This window comes from Protopterus annectens, chromosome 4.part1, assembly GCF_019279795.1.
Source record: "Protopterus annectens isolate FY-2018-M chromosome 4.part1, PAN1.0, whole genome shotgun sequence".
In the NCBI taxonomy this organism is placed as follows: domain Eukaryota; kingdom Metazoa; phylum Chordata; order Ceratodontiformes; family Protopteridae; genus Protopterus; species Protopterus annectens.
In genome coordinates this window covers 111,138,251-111,160,191 of record NC_056734.1, presented here as the reverse complement: position 1 = coordinate 111,160,191, position 21,941 = coordinate 111,138,251, and positions in this window count along the sequence as shown.

Below are 21,941 nucleotides of genomic sequence, written 5' to 3'. Positions count from 1 at the left end.
CACTGTTTTCTGTCTAAGTATCTCTCAGTTGTACAATATGACCTCTTGTGATTACAACAGTCATATACAGACATTCCTATACATTTTATTTATGTAGAACAGTGTGGGTAACAGTGCTTAATACAACAGTACTATTAAGAGCTTGCAACACTACATTACCATATGATACCAGAGTAAATACAAGCAGTCCAAGAGTTAGACCTTTATTGCCTGGCTATTACCCTTTTATTTACATACAACATATATGAGACTCTTCCTGCCATATTGTCTTGTTTATTCAGTACATGCCATACACAATACAGGTTTTATACTGGCAATTGACTTTTTGCTACTTTTAGATTTATTTCTTATGACAGCACATGCAAGATTATTACTAACCTACCATGCGACATAGCCTCTGCAGCCTACAGGCATGGGCTTCCTGATTCACATCCTGCTTGTCTGCCACTGTCAAAGACATAAGAGGAATATTTAGCCATACCTATCCATAATATACATGAGCTGGCAATTATTAAACAGTTAGTAGAATGAGTACTTACACACTGCTGGGACATCACCCCTCTACCTAGCTTCTTGGATCCACTGATCCAAGAGCTCCCTCTTCCTCCGTTTCAGGTTGGCATAGTGATGCCTGACCTGCTCACCAGTTTGAGGGATGCCAGTGGCACTTGTGAGGTCACAGGTGAGATGGTCCCAGGCTTCCACTTTATATTGGGAACCCTGGTACTGGACCTATAGCAGTCTCTGTTCATGGTCTTTAATGAGGAGTCCTGCCATGACTTTGGACTCCTGGATGCTCCAGCGCTGCACTCAGAAGTGCGATCCTTCTCCCACACTGGTCATAGTGCCTACAGGAGGAAGCTGCAACCAGTTATGAGATGTATTCTCGCCTGTGGGATTTAAATAGGGCCGATTTCCTGCACTTTGCCGTGATTGGCCGGTTTTGAAAATGCTAAGCTATGGGCAAACTTGCTTACCTAAGGTTGGCATTGCTTAAAGGGATATAGCAATGGGCAGATTGATTTAGCTGGGCTACACATTGCTCACACATAGTAAGCAGGGGTGTGCAATGCTTAGCGTTGCTTATTTTTAAATTTGCACACTATTTGCTGTTTGGCATTGATTTATCATTCATTTCATGTTATATATTTGTTGGGTATCCGTGATTCATGTGCACGTACACTGTATGAGGTCCTTGTGATTATTGGGGGATTTCACCACTTTATTACAATGACACCTCACGTCTGGACTTAATGCAGTACCCCAGTTCACATATGTATGTTATGTAGTAGGTTATACAACATAAAGCTGTATATAGATTCCTTTCACATGTAAATTGTGATTTTGTTATAGTGAGGATATGTTTGGGGATACCTCAGTTTTATGTACTGCTGTGATGGCTTACTGGCTAACTGCTGTGATTATAGTGTACAGTGTCCTGGGTGCAAGGGCTGTTTATTTTGTTGCTGGCAAGAACAGCGGCTGTTGGATACAGAGTGACTAAGGCACTTTTAAGTAGTTGTAAGTGGGTTTGTGCGGGTTTATGTGACAGTAAGCAATGCTAACGTCCGGTTAAATATGCCTACAGGGAGTTAGCTTCAAAATTGCTTAACCTGTGTGCGCATTGCTTACCCCCATGCAAACAGGCTTAAACCTGCTTACTACTGCTTAAAACAGCTTACTCCTGCTTACCCTGACTTAGACAGAAATGAAACATGGCTCTTGGGAAAGTGGTAGATTTGGACACTCTATAGATTTATCATTCATTACACATTATACCTTCATTTCGTATCCCTGATTCATGTGTAAGTCACGGGGAAGTAATATGAAAATATTCTAGAGAAAGAAAACACAAGACATATGAGGTCCCGTATGAGTAAATGTGGTAAATGCACTAGTTGTAGATTTATAGCTGAGGGAACATATGTCTGTGTGGTTGGACATAGACGTACAATAGCATGCCCAGGTTTATGTAATTGCAATATGAAGAATTGTGTATATATTGCATCCTGTATGACATGTGATGCATATTACATTGGTACGACTACTCGGAGATTAAGGGACAGAATTGGTGAGCACAACAGATGTATAAAAAGAAGAGATGAACACAATGCTTTATATTTACATAGTAAAGCTTGTAGTAATTTTACTAGATTTTTATTTTTTATCATTGATAGAGTGATGCCCTTTACAAATTGTGACACTAGTAATAAGGTTGCGTTACTGGAAATGGAATGGCAGATAAGGCTCAATGCCACTAAGTTTCCAGGATTAAATGAGTATATTTCTTTAAAACCCCAGTTAAAATACAGAGCAAGCGTGATATAAAAAGAATTAGAATCACTTTATAGGTTCATAGGTTCATAGGTTCATACTAGGCTATCTGCCCAAGGGCATTTATAAGCCTAGCCCATAGTTATGTGGCTTTTGCCACCCCATTAGTTTGAAGAAACTATGCCTATTATTTTACTGTGCCTCTGTCAAGCAGTGACACTGAAGTAATCCCTGGGGTATATCTGCGATCTCCCATCCATTGGTCAAGATTCCTCTTGAACAAGGCCAGCGAGGTGCTCTGCCTCACATGTACCGGGATTTTGTTCCACAGCATAGGGAGTCTCTGGGTGATGAATCTGTCCCTCCAGCACGTTCTATTAATAACCATGTCTAGGTTTAAGTCTCCTGCCCTTGTGGTTCTGAGGGATCTAGATTTTTTGAGGTGAAGCATATTCATCAAATCTGGGTTTGACATGGCCTTATATGTCAGGCACAGGTCACCTCTGAGCAAGCGGTATGCGACTGAATAGAGCTGGAGTTCTTTCGGTCTGGCAGCATAAGACATATTTTTGAGACCCTTTATCCTTTTGGTGAGGAACATTTGGGGCCTTTCCAGCTGCTGCAGGTGTCGGGTCAGATACATTCCGAATGGGGCATTATACTCAATCATAGGTCTAATGAGTGATGAGTACAGGAGGACGATGACCTCCCTAGATCTAGATGTGAATCCTTTCATGATCAGGTGGGCAATGTAGAAGGTTTTCCTAACTACTTTGGCAACATGAGTGTCAAACGAAAGGTTACTGTCAACCTGGGTCCCCAGATCCCTGATGACTTCTTCTGTGCTCAGTGGATTGCCACCTATGTGGTAGCTAGGGGTAACCTTGTTTTTCCCGAAGGGTATGACTATGCATTTCTTGGCGTTTAACTTTAGTCTGGCACCAGTTATCCATTTCTGTGAGGCCCTTCTGAAGGATATCTGTGTCAGATGTGTTTTCGACTATGGCACCCAGTTTGCAGTCATCTGCAAACTTTGTCAGCCATAACCCTCCTGTGTTTGCTTGTACTTCAGAAAAGTAGATGCCGAACAAGAGTGGTCCCAGGACTGAGCCCTGTGGGACACCACTTGTGACAGGCTTTGAGTCTGACATGGCGCCAGCAACTCTGACCCTGTGGGTTCTGTCACTTAGCCAGTTTGTAACCCATCTTGTGATGTATGGGTTTACATTTAAGCCAATGAGTTTTTCGATGATACCTGAGTGGGGTATTGTGTCGAAGGCCTTTGCCAGGTCGAGGTAGGCTGTATGGACTGCCTTGCCCTCATCAATGGCCTTGGTGACTGTTTCAAAAAGTCAACCAAGTTTAAGAGGCATGATCTGCCTTTGACAAAGCCAAACTGGGATGGATCCAAAGTCTGCAAGTTCCCTATGTCTTTATTTATAAGTTCCATTATGATCCTCTCCATGGCTTTGCAGATAAGGCTTGTCAAGCTAATGGGGCGGTAATTTCCAGGGTCGGTGGAGGCACCGCCTTTATGAAGTGGGACCACAGTCGCCGTGCGCCACTCCTTGGGTAATGATCCTGAGGTGAGGCTAAGATTAAACAGCTGTCCTAACTGCGGGTTTAATTCCTCATTGAGTTCGTGGAGCACACAGCCGGGGACACCATCCGGTCCCATGGATGCTGTGTTTTTTGCCTTGGAGAGAGCAGTTCTCACCTGGGCGTTGGAGATGTTTGGGGGGCTACAATCCTCTGGTATAGATATCTTTCCTTTTGGGGGGGGGGGAGAAGTTTGCACTGAACCCGTCAGCCAGTATGTTGGCAATGTGTGTAGGTTCAGTAATCTTCACATAATTTTGAACTAATTCCGAGCATATCTGGGAGTTTCCTCCTAGGTTTCTAACATAGCTAAAGAAGGCCTTATGATTGTCTTTTGAGTCCTTGGCAATTTTTCTTTCAAAATTTGCCTTGGATGATTTTATGAGAGCTCTTAGTTTTTTACTTATAATGATCAAAGGTGTCTTACCTTTCAAGGATTTTGCTCTATCTTGTAGTAGCTTCCTCCTTTTGTTGTAGAGCTTGTTTATGGCTGGGGTCCACCAGACTGGACACTTGCCTTTGGTACAAAGAGTCTTAGTTTTGTTTGGGATTGCCTGATCCATGCAGTCCTGTAGGTGCTGGTAGAAGGCATTTGTAAGTGATTCAGCAGTTTGAGTAATGTTTACCACTGGCTCAGGGGCCTTAAAGGAGACCACACTAGTTTTTAGAAGTGTGAAGTCGGCTTTTGAGAAGTTTTTCACTGTGGTCTTTTTATTTCAGGTGGGGCGGATGAGGACCTCCAGCGAGATTAGTTTATGATCTGATCTCACCAGTGAGGGGTATACTTCGGTGTTGAACATTGTGATCCCATGTTCGTGATGATGAGATCAAGTATGTTTTCTCCTCTTGTGGGGATGGTGACTAGTTGTTCCATAGCATTTGAGTTTATGAACTCCAGGAACCTTTGGGCTAGAGTGTTTGGGCTTGAATAGTGTTCCCAGTCTATATTAGGGTAGTTGAAATCACCTAGTATGATGGTATTTGGAGATACATTTATCCCCTCCAGTGTTTTCAGGAAGGCCATGTGAGGTTCCTGAGTTTGAGAGGGTGGCCTGTAACATGCTACAAATTGCAGAGCAGTCTTGCCTATGGTTAATTGCACCTGGATGGTCTCCGATGCATCATGCGTTGCCACCAACCTTGAGGTGTGTGTGTCCTTTATGAATATAGACACCCCCCCTCCTTTCTTGGTGTTGTCCGGATTTTGGGGCCGGAACGCATGATATGAGGTGAAACCTGATAGTGCTGGGGTGCTCTCAGGAGCCTTGAACCAGGTTTCTGTCACAGCACAAACATCGATGTTCTCCATACTGAGAAGGGCCTCGAAAAGTGCATCTTGAGATTGAGACTTCTGGCATTGAGCAGCATTACCCTTAGTTTTTTTCCTTTTTTGTGTTCTAGGGTGGTAGGTTTAGAATTTGAGCTTTGCCTAAAAAAGGCACTATGGGGATGGCAAGAGCCTTTGCCAATATCCGAAGCCCAGGGTGACAGGTGCAAGCCATCCCTCAAGCAGCGTGGCTTGTCCAGCATGTCATCCCAGGCAGACAGACATTGAATCCCCTTTGAATGACACCAAAATTTAAGCCAATTATTAAAGCTGATCATCTTATCATTGTATTGTGGCATCATTCTAGGTGAAGGTAGGATACTGCTCAAGGTCAGGGTCATACCTGCCTGGGCTACATAATCAGAGAGCTCCTCTATGTCTCTTTTCATGTAGTCCAAGGAGGTAATGCCTCAGGTCGCTCACACCAGCGTGGACAATGACAGAGTCGCACTTGTACCTGCTGTTGAGAGACCTGAGTGCTTGCTATGTGGCGGATTCTAGCGCCTGACAGGCAGCTTACTGTGACCTTCTCCTTACTCAGTCTGGTGAGCGGACGCCAGTGTGTCTGACTATGGAGTCACCAATGACGCAGTGTGTCTGGCATTGTGTTTGGCCTTAAGGGCTGTGACTGTTTGGCACACTGACTATGTGGTCTATGTGTTGAATGTGTTGTGTCCTGAGGTGGCAGATGTTTGGGTGTCTGCTTTGGTGGCCTCTGCTGTTTTGGTAGATTTTTGATCAGAGCCCAGTATTTCTTTGTGTATTTATGTGTATGATTTGAAGTATTGATAGTACTATGTGAGACTGGGTTTGTGGTGTGTGAGGTTACCTTCTCCTCCTGTCTGGTCTTGCCAGTCCTGTGTTGAGAGAGCTCAGCCTCCAGTTTGGCTATATAGTTGCATCTCTTGCATGTATTTGTGTTTTGTGGAAGAAGGAGAGGGTTGTCCGTGTACATGAGGCAATTGTAACATTGCCTCAATATTCCCAGATTCACCAGCTGAGCAGGAGAGGACACTAGCAACTGATCCCTCGACATGCTAGAAGGAATAGACAAGGACTTTGAAAAGACTCCGGGGGATGTGGGTGATCGAGAAGGGATTTTGGCTAGTGGGGTACTATGTATAATAAAAGTGCTATATCAAAGTAAAAATACTTTAGGAGCAAGTGCTAGTCTTTACAGATAAAGAATAGTCTACTTAAGAATCAAGTAGAGCTGAACTTTCTAGATATAGAATACGCTGGTTTGATCAGCAGTACAGTTCAAGGAAGGCTGTTTTAAGGAAAATTTGAAGAGTGGAATTTAGGCAGCCCGAATAGTTTAACCTTGATTAACCGCTGCTCTTGTGTGCTCCTAGCAACTCAGCTAAATCAAGGCTTAAAGCCCGCCAAAGCGTGCTTTATATCAGGGGGCTGGAAAAGACAGGAAATGACCCAAAATGGCCAATAAACTACAAGTTACTGCTTTAAACCACTCCTCTGAGGACAAACAGGCAGCTCAGTACTCCCCACCCTCACTGGTGAGTAAAGAAACTTCCCTTTGACCAAACAAGGAAAATGGAGAAACACAGGAACCAAGACAAAGCCCAGGGATCAGCAAAATCTGATCACTGGAACAAACTATTAGGAAAGTATGGAAAACGAGAGTATTTTTTTTGTTTTTTTCAAGTTTTTTTTCAGATAGGCAGAAAATACAATAAATGCTGTGTTTTTCGACTAATTGCTATCAAAAGCTTGTACACTTGAGTGTATTAGCCTGTTGTTTAACTTTTAAGCAAAACTTAAACATGCAAGTGCATAATTATGAATTCATTATAAGTATTTATATTTTAATATATTTATAATTATATTTATATATAAGTGATTTAGTCTATTTTTATGGTATGAAATAATTTATTTAATATGTATGGAAAGTTAATTAATTTTATATACAAATGCACTTTATTTTATACAAAAGTAGGATTGTATTAATTGAATAATTAGTTAATTAGTCAAGCTGTAGGATGAATGGGTGTGTATATAAGGGTGACTGTTTTTGAATGTGGTTTATGACTCTGATGATATCAGGTTCACTGGTGAAAGCGCTCAGTCCTTGCTGTCAATTGGAATAAAATTATTGAACTTTCGTGTTTTGGTGCTCGTGCCTTCCTTGCTTACACTGTGGTGGAATTGCTATATAGAAATCACAAATATATGTTATTTAGTAGGTTATACAGCAAAAAAATGTTCATAAAGTGATTTCACATGGAAAATGAAATTTACTACAGTGAGAATTGAACTGGGAATAACAGCGCACAAAGCAAATGCTCTGACCACTACACTATTGCAGTACTGCTTCAATTGCATGTATCTTGCTATTTATCTTCTTGTGCTATTTAAGCTACAGTATGTGTAGCTAAGCAATGCGCAAACCCATGCACCTATGGATAAATTTAATCTGTTTGATAAAAAAAATTCTCTACTGCTATTTTCTCTAGGAAGGGACAGGTTTCACTTATTGCTGTGGATTCCTGCGAGCATCCGCACATTGGGCAGACATATTAGCAACCCCCCCATACCTCTCAACCTCTTCAGGCAAACTATCTGGACAAAGCTTGACAAATTGTGGTACAACTATGGACATATTTTCATTATTGCTCTTATAAACTTGGGACAGTTGCAGGATTGGTTTTAATATATGTTTTCTGATGGATTTGAAGTCTGACCGTGAAATATGGATATTCTGCGATGATTTGTACAGTTGGGAGGTATGCAGCCTCCTATGAGCATTCTCGCTCATTGTAATTGCCGGGTGGCACTTCCTGAGTGCAGGGGCATGTGTATTGTGAGAACCCTGCTCTCAGACACACCCCCTGCACTCGTCCATGCTCCGTGTCTGTTTAGCAGCAGAGGCAGCGCACCTTCATTACTATGCATGGCACACTGCCGTACTGTCCTTAAACGGTCATTTCCATGCAGGAATAACTTATTCTTGCACGGAAGATTAGTGAATCCCGGGGAGAGTTAAGTCACAGTATTGCAGCTACAGATGTAAACACAGTCAGTGTACGTAACATGCAGATTTCCAGACAAGTCATAAAACAAACATTTGCAATATCTCAAGTTCACTTTATTTCAAGTACAAATTTTCAAAATGTAATAAATTCCAGTTTATTGTTTTCAAAAGCCAGTGCAAATATTGCACTGAGGTAAAATAAGAGAGATCAGAGTGCATATTTTAATCAGTTTGATAAAGTAAATACATAGCTGCTTTAGATGTTCAATATAAATATGTATCACTTTTAATGTAAATTTCAGTCATGCCTCAGAATATGACATTCATACTCAATTATGTGTCTGGTATAATATATTTCAGTCAGATTTCAGAATACAACATTTATACTCAGTTATACATTTCTAAGAGCATTACTAGACAGTTTACAACATGCAATTAGATCACACATTATTTAGTCATTAGTTTTAAGGGTAAAGTGACAGAATTATTTGTAACAGGCTTATTACATCATGCATTTCTACCAGCATTACTACATCACACCACATTATTCAGTCATTAATTTTAAGGGTAAAGTGACAGAATTATTTGTAACGGGCTTAGTAAGATAAGTTATCTAAAGAATAACTAGTAATAGTTATTTAATATACTCAAGGCATAACTGGTCAGGCTTAATTTAATTAATTTATAGAATACATTGCACCTTACATAATAATTATTGTACATTAGACAGAAAGTTAAAAAGACACTGGCAGGGTATGCAAAGGTATAGATCTGAAATACAAGAAACAGAGGTTTTAGTGGAAGTGCTTCTACTATTACAGCACATAGATATTTACAAGATATTTAAGACACACATTTAAAAGGCAGACGTATTACAGCATACAGAAATGAAAAAGGTAAATAGGATTATTAGTAAATTTAGCTGAAACTTTACAGACACAAGTTAATACAGTATATGGTAATTATGCTTCAAGATACTAACATAGGTGTAAAAAAGAGAGTTTACCAGTTATAACATGTTAAATAATTGTCCAGTTATAATTAAATCATAAAGTTAAGAGACTTTAATCCAAACAGGCCATAAATGCTCAAATCACACCTAGAGGTCAAAAATAAAACTGCAAGTTTATTTACCAGATAAAGAAGGCTTATTTTATATTAGTTCTAGTGATCATTATAAAGTAATTACAGAAGTAAATCCCACTTGAGTAATTTCAGAGAGATTTCATATTTTGAAGTAACTACAGAAATAAGATACATGTGTGTGTTCATGTATCTTCAGGAGGAGTTTTTAGATCAGGTATCATTTAAATGTACAAAAATACAGTATTATCTTTGCATAAGTCTAGAAATGCAGTCATATTAAAGCAGGATTCACAGTTTGCATACAGTTTCAACGAATGCACTTTCAATCCCTGAAAATAACCTTCAGTCAAGAATACTGATAAGAACAGAATATGCTGTACATTTGTGTACAAACACATCTTGTTTGTAAGCTACAAGCTTGGGAACCATGGCTAAAGACGTGTGTATAAACTTTACAAGGTTTTGGTATTATTAGGATATACTTTGGGTACAGTTAGTTAAGTTAGTTCATTTGGACTGTTAGGCAGAAAGTCATGGCAATGCTGTCCTCAGAAGACAGTACAGACACACAGGTATGAGTGCAGAAGACAGGTTAAATATCTAGCATTCCAGAATATTAATTATACTATTAAGGAGGAAAGGAATATGAAGAATATGAATGCAGAGGACTATTTAAATTTATCAAAGGAATATGAATATAAATGCAGAGGACTGTTTCAGTTTATCAGCACTGTTACTGGAAACAGTATTTGGATATTGTTGACACCTGCCTCCACTGCACGCAATAAAGCATTCTTAACCAAAGCACAGTGTATTCAGACCTTATTCTGAAATGTACAAGAAGACTCGGCCCATAAAGTGAGACTGGCACCTGTTCAGCACAGTTCTGGATAATTAACAGATAAATATATTCATTACAGTCTCATTCCAGTTTCTTCCAGTCATTCCAGCTTATTCCAATGTTTTACAGCCGCATTAGTTATTACACTAGGATTAGGAAAAGTTTGTGAAAGCACCTGTTCATCAAGGGTCCCTGGTAATCAAACAGTAAAACCGACAGTGGCATATTAACAATGTACCTACTAGGATGTGTACATGACCTACTGATGAACAGCACATGATGTGGTAGTGTGCATTGTCAGAAAACCAGTGGTAGGCAGTTGGTACTTCAGATGCATTTCTGAATTATTTCTTAATGGATTATATACCTGCCTAGAGTTGAAAGAATACCCAACTGCTACTGCACAATGGTGGGTATGTGATACAGAGATAAATGTTTCCCATTATAGGGGGATAATCTGATAATCTTTATAGAGACAGTTGTGCTCTCTTCTTATAGAGCCAGTGTTTATATGTCTATAGATGTACATTAGGGAACAAAGTAGCAGGCATTTATGAATGTAACTTAGTTTTATATATGTTTGGATGATATGTTTGTTACAAACAATCAACATTACCCTCATATGGAAAGATTATCAGCTAATGCTGAGAGGTTTACAGTGGTTTAAGTCTACTTGTTAAGAAGCATGTTCAGCAGTCAGATTTCTCATTGCAGCCAAACCTTCCTATCTGAACACTTGGGCAGGCCTTGCTGGACAGTTTCTCTCAAAATATTGATCCTGTACTGCTGTGATTCTATAATGTGCAGTAATTCCCTAAGGAGATATGCCAGTATCAGGAATGGAGGCTCCTGTGCCATACTTCAATACCATTATCTATGTGTAGCAAGCCTCACTCCTGACTACTACAAAGATAAAACTGCGGGGTACCTCAGAAATACTTTGTGTTTCTTGAGTATTTCTTGCCATATCTCTTATGCTATCCTAACACAAAAAGCTATTCAAACAACTCTGCCAATGCATCAATGTTATGAGGCATAGTGGATTTCAGGATTCTGAATTCTAATGGTATTTCTCCTGCTGGGAGTAAAACCAAGGAAATAAGGTCTTTAATTGTCATATGAAATTCTATGCCTGTAGAGTTGCGCTAGCCTCTTTCAATGAAACTAACTCCAGATAGCCTGCACAAAGTCAGAGCAGCAACTTTCATGGTGGTGTCAGGAAATCTATTGATTAATCTCACTGTCCCCTTTTTGGAGTCAGACATGATAAATTCAGGTACCAACTTTGCATCTTCATTCTCTCTGATGTCCAGGCGAACAAATCTTCGTAAGTAGCAGCCATGCTGAGTTTCATCAGGTCATAGACCAATTAGCTATCCTGTCTAAACAAGCTGAGGATAGTGTATAGCTGCATACATGTCTATGATGCGATTAGGACTGTGGCATCAATTACCCCCCATGTAATGGAGTTGTATACATCATGCAGGGTATCTGCAGGTGCAAATATCAGGGCAATATATTCAGACTTCACAATGCTCCTCATTATGAAAACACTACTTCTGAGCAGAGGCTGATGTGTTGCTGCATGTGACACTGACAAGGTCTCTTTAATACACAGCATGACTTTCCTTCACAAGCACCACTCCAATCACTTTAAATCCTTGATGGCACTAGAGCCTGCATGGTTTCAGGTAAAATCCCAGCAGAAATAGCTTACACAACCTAGCAGGGAGGTTTCAGGCTACTTGTTGCTTCCTCCTTCCCCTTCTGAAGCACTTTCTCAGCTTAAACAGTAGTTTCATTTTGGAAGTGGTAGTGGGGGAAATTGGAACCCTTCAGCTCTTCTTCTTAACCCTGGATTATTGTTGCTGCATTCCCTTTGCTTTTCTTGCTGTTTGCATGTACACCACCAGTGCTTGCTGCTACAGCTCCTCTACAGATAATACATATAGACATCAATACTGAACTGCTATATGCTTCTCTGTAAACCTGTGGTACCAAGCAACTCATCAATAGTACATGGGAGTCACTTGCAATAGAAATACTCCAGCTGCAGTACTCCTCATCCATTCTTCTTGTCCTGAGTCCAAAATTGCACTAGCCACTTTGTATTTTAATATGCACTGGCATTCACATTACCCAAGTGCATGTGCCATCAATATATATACTGTCAGATGTCCTGTTGTTTGATTACTAGGTACCCTTAGCCAATGGGTATGTTCAACAAGATCCCTTAGATAAGTGACAAGTACGATATCAATACATTGTCAGTTAGTAAAATGAAAAGGGCTCATAAAATTACTAGGGAATGCTAATAACGAACAACCAATAGCTGTCTGAGGACCAGGACTGAGGTGAGTGCTGTCTATTCAGCAAAACAAAATACACTACTCATCGATTGAAAGTGTTAAACAGCAATGCAGAAAATGTAAAATCTGAATAAAAATTATTGATAAAGGACAGAATCCAGAAACAGCAGGTAGTGGGGTATATGTAGAACAAGATCAGATAATGTGATTTTTATGATGTGAAACAGAAACATGCAAACACAAGCCTGTCAGAAGATAAAACTAAACAGGAGTAAATTATGATGAAATGCAAAATATAATTATTTAAATTAGTAGAAATAGATATTATGGTAGAGAAATTATTCTCTAGAAAAAAAAATTTATAGTAATATAATGATAAGAATGATGTGATACAGATTTTAACAAAAATAAAGAATAGCATTATTATAAGGAATAGAAATAACATGAAAAATTAAAAGCTGTATTCGTTGTTTCCAAAGTTTTCACAGAGCTTGAAAGGGAAAGTAAGTAGTTTAAAGCAAAATGCAAAACAAACTGGAGAGTCTATGAAAACTAAAGTGAGCAGAACATTTGAATAAGCATGAAAGTATAACAAAATGAAATGTGACTTGAGTGTAGTGTAAATCTTATGGTTTTAACTTAGGATAGTACAAGTCCTTTTTCTTAAAATGTTACAAGTGTGAATAATTAAACATCATAAAACAAAACCCATATTACAAGAATAGTTGGGACATCCACCAGCTGATTAAATGACCAATAGTTTTAGATTAAACTTCAACTTGTAGTTAGGTAGGACACTACATCCTAATCATAACAGCAACACAAACTGAGGGTGAATACGTGTAGCTCCAATGTCCATCTGAAGCAGAATGATTGACCACTGTGAGGTAGCATCACACTAGAAATACTGTTTCATCTGTCAACTACAGAAACAAGCAGATTGTGGTTTTAAATGTTTATCTTTGATGCTAGTCTGTATGTGATGTGTCAGCCCATTTATGCAGTCCTGATTCCATAAGTGGATGGAAGGATTGCTGCTGATTTAGGTTAACTGCAGAGAGCTCTTTCTGAATGAAAATATACCAAGCTCAGGAGAAGAATGAGGGCCACATAGTGCCAACTGCCTTGAGGTAGCACTGTGTCAGGCTTGGTAATTCAGTGATAAGCAGACGCCAACCTTTGGCAATCATTTTTCTTTAAGGTAACAAATAGCGTACCACCAAAATAAAGGAGAGAGTGGAGGGCAATCTAAGGATCCACTAGTTTTAATTCAACTGGGAAATTACTTGGATATGTGCAGCCAACTAGTTTTCATATGGATTTTTTTGTTATGTGATGTAATCTCAGAACCTCAGTGATTCCTCTCAAAAGAAGCTTAAGTGTTTCTATATAAGGACCAGTCCTGCAACTGTGTTTTTGGGGTTGTGAGATGAAGCACTGCTAAGCAGACATAAAGAATGCTTTCAGACAACATGGTTTTAGTTTTTCCACTCTTCAGAAGAACGAAGTTGGAAGGAAGTCATTTTTGAATGTGTGTCAGTGGATTATAAGGTATGGTCTCCATGGTGATAGGTATGTGGGATAAGTAGTATGAGGTAGTATCAGCTGAATGTTGCACTGATAATGCTTCCCAATGTGTTGTTACGATGTCACGTATACTCAAAGAGAAAACAAAAGGCCCAACAAAACCCAGTGTAACACTTATACTGCCATTATCACTATCTTTGGAAGGGGCAGAGAGCAGTTCATATAAGCCACTGGGCCACTTGCATGGTTAAGTATTTGCAGCTTGCTATTTGGCAGTTTATCAGTTTGATGTTAATAGACCTTAATGAATTAGCTAAATCAAACAAAGTTGTACTGATGATTTGCCATCACAGCTTCAAATTAATCCTCACAGTGCCATCTCTGTGTGTTTTCCTAAAACATGAGTGATAGTCTCTTAACAGACAGCACTGGGTAAGAAGGATCTGTTCACCACATTACCTTTACCTGGCTCTGAGGAGGTAGACAGGTCATCTCTTGATAAGGACAAGTGCAAAGTAAATTTTAAGTTTTGTGTTTTGGATGAAGTTTTGGAAGCAGACAAAAAATTTGATGCAGAAGAAGAATTGAGTTGGAAGGAGTCTGAATGGCAAGTAAAATTGAACACTTGCCATCCACCTGGTTTAAATGACAGGAAGGAGTTCTTCGCTTTCCTTAAAAGGAAAAAATTATGTCATGTGCCATCATAGATCATGTGTATTTAATGATTGTATTTTTGTAACACATTATACAGTCTGAAGAAGTCCTTAGTGGATGAAAGCGCTTACTGTGGATGTGTTGAATTAAAAGTTTTGTCATCATTTTGTGGCTCTGGTTCAGTTTAATTTATTTTCATTAGTTGTTCCAGATTTTTTTGTTTGCTTTTTGTTATTTATACAATATGATCAGGTGTAAATTCTTTTTACAATGTAAAAAATCCCCCTTTGAATTTTTATTCCTAGGATAATAATTTGTCCTTTATCATGGCTTAGCTGTAAAGTGATTTTCCACTGTTTCATGGTCACTGTAATGTAACTGATCAATGTAGGGTGTATCTTATACATCTGTAAGCACTCATTTATCCATGAATGTGGGATACTGTCAAATGTTTTTTGTAGTCTATCCATGCCATACCTAGATTCTTCCTCTTTTTTTGCAATTCATTACAATTTTAACAACAAATGATCCTTTGTTCCATATGATTTTCTTTTGTCACCCTTTTGTTCTATTGCCATGATTGAGTTTTCTTCTAAATGACTATAAACTGTCAGCATCAATTCCAGTGTAAAGTTTATACATCATCAAAAGGCAAGTTATTGGTCTGTAGTTTTTGGATACTTTGCAGGTTCTCTCTTAAGGAGGAGCATCATTTTTCATGCTGTTAACCAGGCGGTGTCTGTTCAGGGTGTGGATATAAGTAGTTCTTACTTAGGGCTAAATCTTCATGTAAAGCTGCTAATACTTTTAGACAAAAGTTAAGTACTGCATCTGGGCCTGGGGTTTTCCAGTTAGGAATTTTTCTTAATTTTGTTTCAATTTCTTTGGCCATTACTTTAGCCCATTTCATATTCAGTACATTTGAACTTCTTACTCTTTTCTTATTCTTTTTTTAGTGGTGTTTATATTCCTTTTGCTTAGTTTTCCAATTCTCTATAAAACTGTTTGGGTTATCACTGAATAGCTTATTTTGTACTTTTCCTTTATATTTATCTGCATATCTTCTAAGTTTTTCTGCCTGTGCCAATATCTTTAGTTTATTATTTGCAATAGTGTATGATAGACCCTGGTCAGTTCGAATACTGCGTGTTTATTTTATCACATCTATCTTTCTAAGTATTTTTATCAATCTGTTCCCTCTTCTAACAGTGACATTTCTTGTCTTAACTGGTTTATAGTTTACTCATTCGGTACTTCCATGATGGCATTTGATTTTTTCCTGTCCTTCCCTTATTGCCCTGTATTTTTCTGGTAAGACTTTATCTATTAATTTCGCTTCACAGTAATATATCTAATTTACTTCTGTTATGTCACATGAATTTCTCAGACTTCAAACGTTTTGGGTCTTATTGACCTTCTGTAGTCTGTTTCTTTCATTGATCTCAATACAAGATCTATCCATCTTTATTAAATCAAGCAACTCTTCCCTTAGATAATTTTCTTCTAAACTGAGGGCACATTCTTTGTTCTCTGTTTCCTGCAGGCATTCTACAGAAAGTTCCAGAACATCTTCCTATGACATATTCTCTTTAGCTGCATCCTGTGTCATCCATTGCTCTTTCATATGGGAACTCACTGGCTTATCACTCCACAACATTGCCTGCATCACAGTTGCTACCATTTCCTGTTCCTTCCCTTGCTGTGTAACTCCACCTGAATTTTTGTACTGGTTTCCTACTGAAGGCTTCACAGTATCTTCATATAGCAACTGATCAGATATTTCCCATTCCACCTGTTTCTTCTCAATTTAGGGACTCACTGTTCCATTATGTTGTGACGTTACCAGTGTTGGATTTTTTACACGAAATCCTTCACTTTGCATGTAATTCATAACCAGTTTCTATTTCTTTAATGTATCCATTATTAATCCTCTTTTCTACTTTACCCCTTTGTTTTCTTATTTTTTGTATTGTAACACTGTCCATATCTGGATGCCTTTGCCTGTATTTCTCTTCAAATATCTTTGGTTCTGCTTTTTTTGTATTGATTAGTTTTGCTTTCTCCTTTGCACAGATATTGCACCATATTAAACATCTTTTTATTTCCCATGTCCATATTTCTTCTTCAAGTGTCTCCCACTCCACCTGTTTCTCCTTACTTTTGGGGATATCATGCTGTGACACAACCTGTGTTAGACTTTCTACAGTAAATCCTTCACTTCACAGGTACTCCATGACTTTAGCTAATATTTGTTTAACTTCTGTTTACTTATCTTCTGTTCTATGTTCCCCCTTTATGATATTTTGTATTGAGAAATTTTCCATACCTGGGTGCCTTTGCCTGTATTTCTCTTCAAATATCTTTGGAGCTTCTATTTTATATTGATTAGTTTGACTTTCTCCTTGTACAAATATTACTCTATATTAGATCTGTCTTTCTTCCCCATGTCCATGTTTATTTTTTATATGTTTCAAAAATCTCTAGGTTTTTTGTTTACATTTTCACACTTCCTCAGACACTTCTTTTTCCAAATGGCACTAGATTTATTTGTCTATATGTTTTCCATGAATCTATCGTATTAATGAACACAAAATTACATCTGAAGCTTTTAACAGTTTTTCTTGTGCAGTTTTTTTTTCTTTCCTCTGATTTCTCTCTTAATCTTTTTGGGCATCTTCTATCCAGAAATTTGGGCTTCTTACATATTAATAACAACACATAATTTCTTTCTTATACTTCTTAGCGTCAGTAGTCCACTCTATCATCTTTAGGGCTATTTTTTTGGCCTGTCAATTTTTGTGTTTTTTGTGGACTACTACTTCCTTCTACAATAGGGAGGGCTACCCCCCCAAGCCTGGCCTTACCCCATTGCAGGAATTTTTCTGTCTTAAGGACTGAGCACTTTTTTATCCTGAGACTTGTGCACTCAGCCATCTTGCTATATACTACATAAAATACAGTCTATATAGCAGTGTCGTCTTGGTGAGATTTTGTAAAACCAGGGTGCACCTCATGAAGGTACTCACCAAGACTCAAGGATGAATTCAGTTCCAGCAATATTACTCTCCTTTGCTTGCTGATTTTATCATCTCTCCATCTGGACTGCTGGTTGTACAGACTGGGAGATGATCAGTGAGACAGTCAGGCATTTTATCTGATGAGTATCTGCTAGGGTATGATACTAGGATCCTGTCTAATAGGGAATTTGATGTCTCGCTAGCCCTAGCCTTAAGCAGCATTCTGCCGTCACCCAGAATGATGCCTTAATACAAACAGAAAATTATTTATCTTTAACAATTGGCTTAGTTTCTGGTGTCATTCCAGGGGGATCCAGTACCTGACAGTCTGGGAAGATATGATCGACAGACAATGATACTTTGCCAGAGATGACCTGCATCTTTCCCACCTGGGCTTCAGGCTTCTGGCAAAGGCTCTTGCCTCCCAAATAGTGCCTTTTTTAGGAAAAGTGATGAGGTTAAAACTACCAACATAAAAATTTCAAAAAAACACAAATTAAAGGTCATGCTGCTAAACGCTAGAAATCTAAACATGAAACTGGACTCATTGCAAGCATTCCTAACCATGGAAAATGTTAACATCTGTTCAGTCACAGAAACCTGGTTCAAAGATGAGTAGAGCACTGCAGCCTTACCTCGTTACTCATCCTATCATACATTCAGACCCCAAACTGTGGGCAGTAAAGCCAAAGGAGGTGGAGTTTCAATATATATTTAAGACATACACACCTCCAGGTTGGTCAAACAGTATCACGCACAGGAAGCACTTCAGGTGCAGTTAACCATTGACAAGACCTGTGTTCAAATCATAGCTAGCTACCGGTCCCCAAATCTGACTCAAGATGCCCAATCTGCCTATTTGGATCTGTTTGAATCTATCAAGATTCAACCCTTTATCCTGATTCTGCGTGACTTTAACTTTCCAAACATAGATTGGAAGAACTACTCATGCCAGAACACAAATGCCCAGAGATTCCTTGATTTTGTCAATGCAAATGCCTTGGAACAGCTAGTCGACACCCCCACAAGAGGTGATAATATGTTGGACTTGGTATTAACCAACATGAGTAACTACTGCAGCATCCCTATAGTATCATCCTCCTAGTAAGATCCGACCACAAAGCAGTCACTTTCGAAGTCACCATCTCCCCAACCCCCTTTAGCTAGGATCAGACATAAAAACTTCTCCAAAGCTGATTACAGCCTCCCGAGGGATGCTATAAACAGCTTCACAGCCCCTCCCCATAGGAAGTGACACCAATATCCAAAACTGCACCAAAGCACTATACAAGCATTTATATAGATGCATGGAATCAGGAATACCCAACAGGACTAAATCATCCTCCGCAAGGAAGAGTAAACCTGTCTGGTGGACATCTGCAATAAATAAACTGTTTAACTAAAGGAAAAAATTGCTGTCCAAGACCAAGAAGGAGCAGCTGCCCAATTGGAAGCAATGTCTCCTTAGCCTAAACAAGCAAATAAGAGCACTAGTGAAATCCTCCAAAGCAAACTTTAACTCCAAATTGGCCACATCTACTAGAGACCATCATAAGGCCTTCTTCACATATGTCCGCAACTTCAAAGGAAGCACCCAGATTTGTTCAGAACTGGTGGTCAAGAACACCACATATACAAATGCCATGGATATAGAAAACTTGCTGGCTGACATATTCAAGTGAAAACTTTACCCCTCTGTACCCCCCATCAGTAAATCAGGACATCCCCAGTACCTGCCCCCTTCCCCTTATATCTAGGGAGCAGGTCATCACTACTCTCTCAAAGGCAAAAAATACAACCTCCATGGGACTTGATAACATCCCAGGCTGCATTTTACATGAACTTAAGCAGAAACTTGCAGCACCATTAGTCACCCTATTAAACCAAAGCCTGAGTAGTGGCTTCTTCCCAGCTGAGTCGAGGACAGCCACTGTCATCCCTTTACACAAAGGGATCATCCACCGATCCAGGAAATTACAGACCCATCAGCCTAACTAGTCTGATCTGCAAGGCCATGGAATGATTTACCATAGACCTCATTAAGAAGGACCTTGGCAACTTCCAAACACTTCATCCCACACAGTTTGGCTACGTCAGGGGGAGTTCATGTCTGCTAAATTTGGTCAACGTCTTTGAGACAGTCTGAAAAACTATGGATAAGGAGAAGATGGTGCACACCACCTACCTTGACCTGGCCAAAGCCTTTGACACTATTCCCCACTCGGGCATAATAGATAAACTCTCTCAACTAGGCATCAATCCATATGTTACCAGATGGGTAGCAAACTGGCTCACTGATAGAACCCATGTAGTCAAAATAGGGGAAGCCACCTCAAGCAGTAGACCCATAACAAGTGGCATACCCCAGGATTCTGTCTTGATGCCTCTGTTATTTGGGATATACTTTTCTGAAGTGCAGGCCAAAACCAGTGGTCTATGGCTGACCAAGTTTATAGATGACTTGAAATTCCCCTAGTGATGTGTGAATTCTCCAAGAGGATCTCACTCAGACAAATGACTGGTGCCAGAAATATGGCCTCAAGCTGACTACTAAAAAATTCATCATCATCCCTTTTGGGGGAGAGTGATGTCCCCACAAATTACCACATCAATAACAATGTCCTTAGCACACAATCAGTGGTGAGGGATTTGGGCAACCAGGTTGATAGCAGCCTGACGTTTGACCACCATGTTGCTTCCATTGTACGGAAAGCCTTCTACATGACCCAGCACATAAGTAAGTGTATCTCATCCATGGACAAGGAGATCATAACATCCCTGTATTCATCCCTTATAAGGACCATTATTGAGTACAATGCCCCTTTCGGCATGTACCTCGCAAAGCACATGCAGCAGCTGGAGAGACCACAGAGATTCCTCAACAGGGGAATCTAGGGCCTCAAACATCTATCATGCACAGATAGGCTAAAAGCCCTATCCATCTACTCAGTTTCATACAGACTCCTCAGAGGTGACCTCTGTCTGGCATACAAGGTGATCACGGACCCTACCTTGATGGGACTGCTGCATATCAGCAAGTCAAGCTCCACTCGAGTAACCCACACGTGCAGCCTCAAACTTGTTGGCAGGACAGATTTGTGTCCCATAGACTCCCCATCTATGGAATAGACTCCCTCTCCACATCAAGCAGAGTACTTCTTTACCCCTTTTTAAGTGCAACCTGGATAACTGGATGGGAAACAGAAAATATACCCCTGGGATTCCACCCATGTCCCTGCTCGACAGGAGCATCGGGTGCTGATTTGTCTAAACATGCGCTAAACTCTTGGCTAGGCTTATAAGGGCCTCAGAGCCAATAGCCTAGTAACCTCCTATGATCCCATGATCCTATGATGTGTGGTGCTATTAATTAGTTGTGTAAAACCAAATAAGTTCACACTAGAAGTAGGTGAGTTAGAGTTTATGTCCAACCAACTGACATTCAGATTACCAAGTAGTATTATTTCTTGAGGAATTGTTATGGATATCTAATGTAAGATATCTTCCAGTATAGTTGTATTGCCAACAGGAGGGATGTAAAGAACATTAATACATATTTGTTTATAGTTGTTTAATTTCAGGAAAGTTATAAGAAGTTCTGCTGAAATAAATTTTGGTAATGATTTTTTGTAGGGGGAAATGTTATAGTTGTTGGGATATATTCAAACAATACCACCACCTTTCCTCTTTATATGGTCATTATGGATTATATTATAGCTGGAGGGGTGTAATTTTGGAGTAATTTAAGCCAAGTTGCGGTTACAGCAAGAATGTCAGGCTTACATTGGGTAACCCAGGCATGTAGTTCAGCAAGTTTATTTTTTATGCTTCTAATATTTATGGCAGCAAAAGTTAGATTACCAGGGTTGGGGAGAGGTTGACCATTGTAGGAACAGCGTAGTGTGTGGAAGAGAACTGTCTTGATGTTCTTTGTGATAGGTAGACCAGGATTAGGATGAATGTCTACTCCTAGAAGGGTTTTAGAATATTGGGGAATTACTGATGCTTGTTTTAAGAGTATTTATCCTACTATTTTTATTTTGGTTTAGCATTGAAATGGAGTTAATCGGTCTATATTTGGAATAAAGGTAAGGATCATCATTAAATAGGTTTTGTGCGATGTGTGAAGACTGTAGGAAGGAAGTATGAATAGGTGATTAGGACAAAACTGGAAATATAAGAAAAGAATAAGACACAGCAACCACCAACCTGTACCAAAACTTAGGTCCAGGAATAATAAAAGCGTATATCACAAAAATTAAACAAAAGGACCCAAGTACAGCCAGAGATTCCAGTATAATTCCGTCTTTAATGC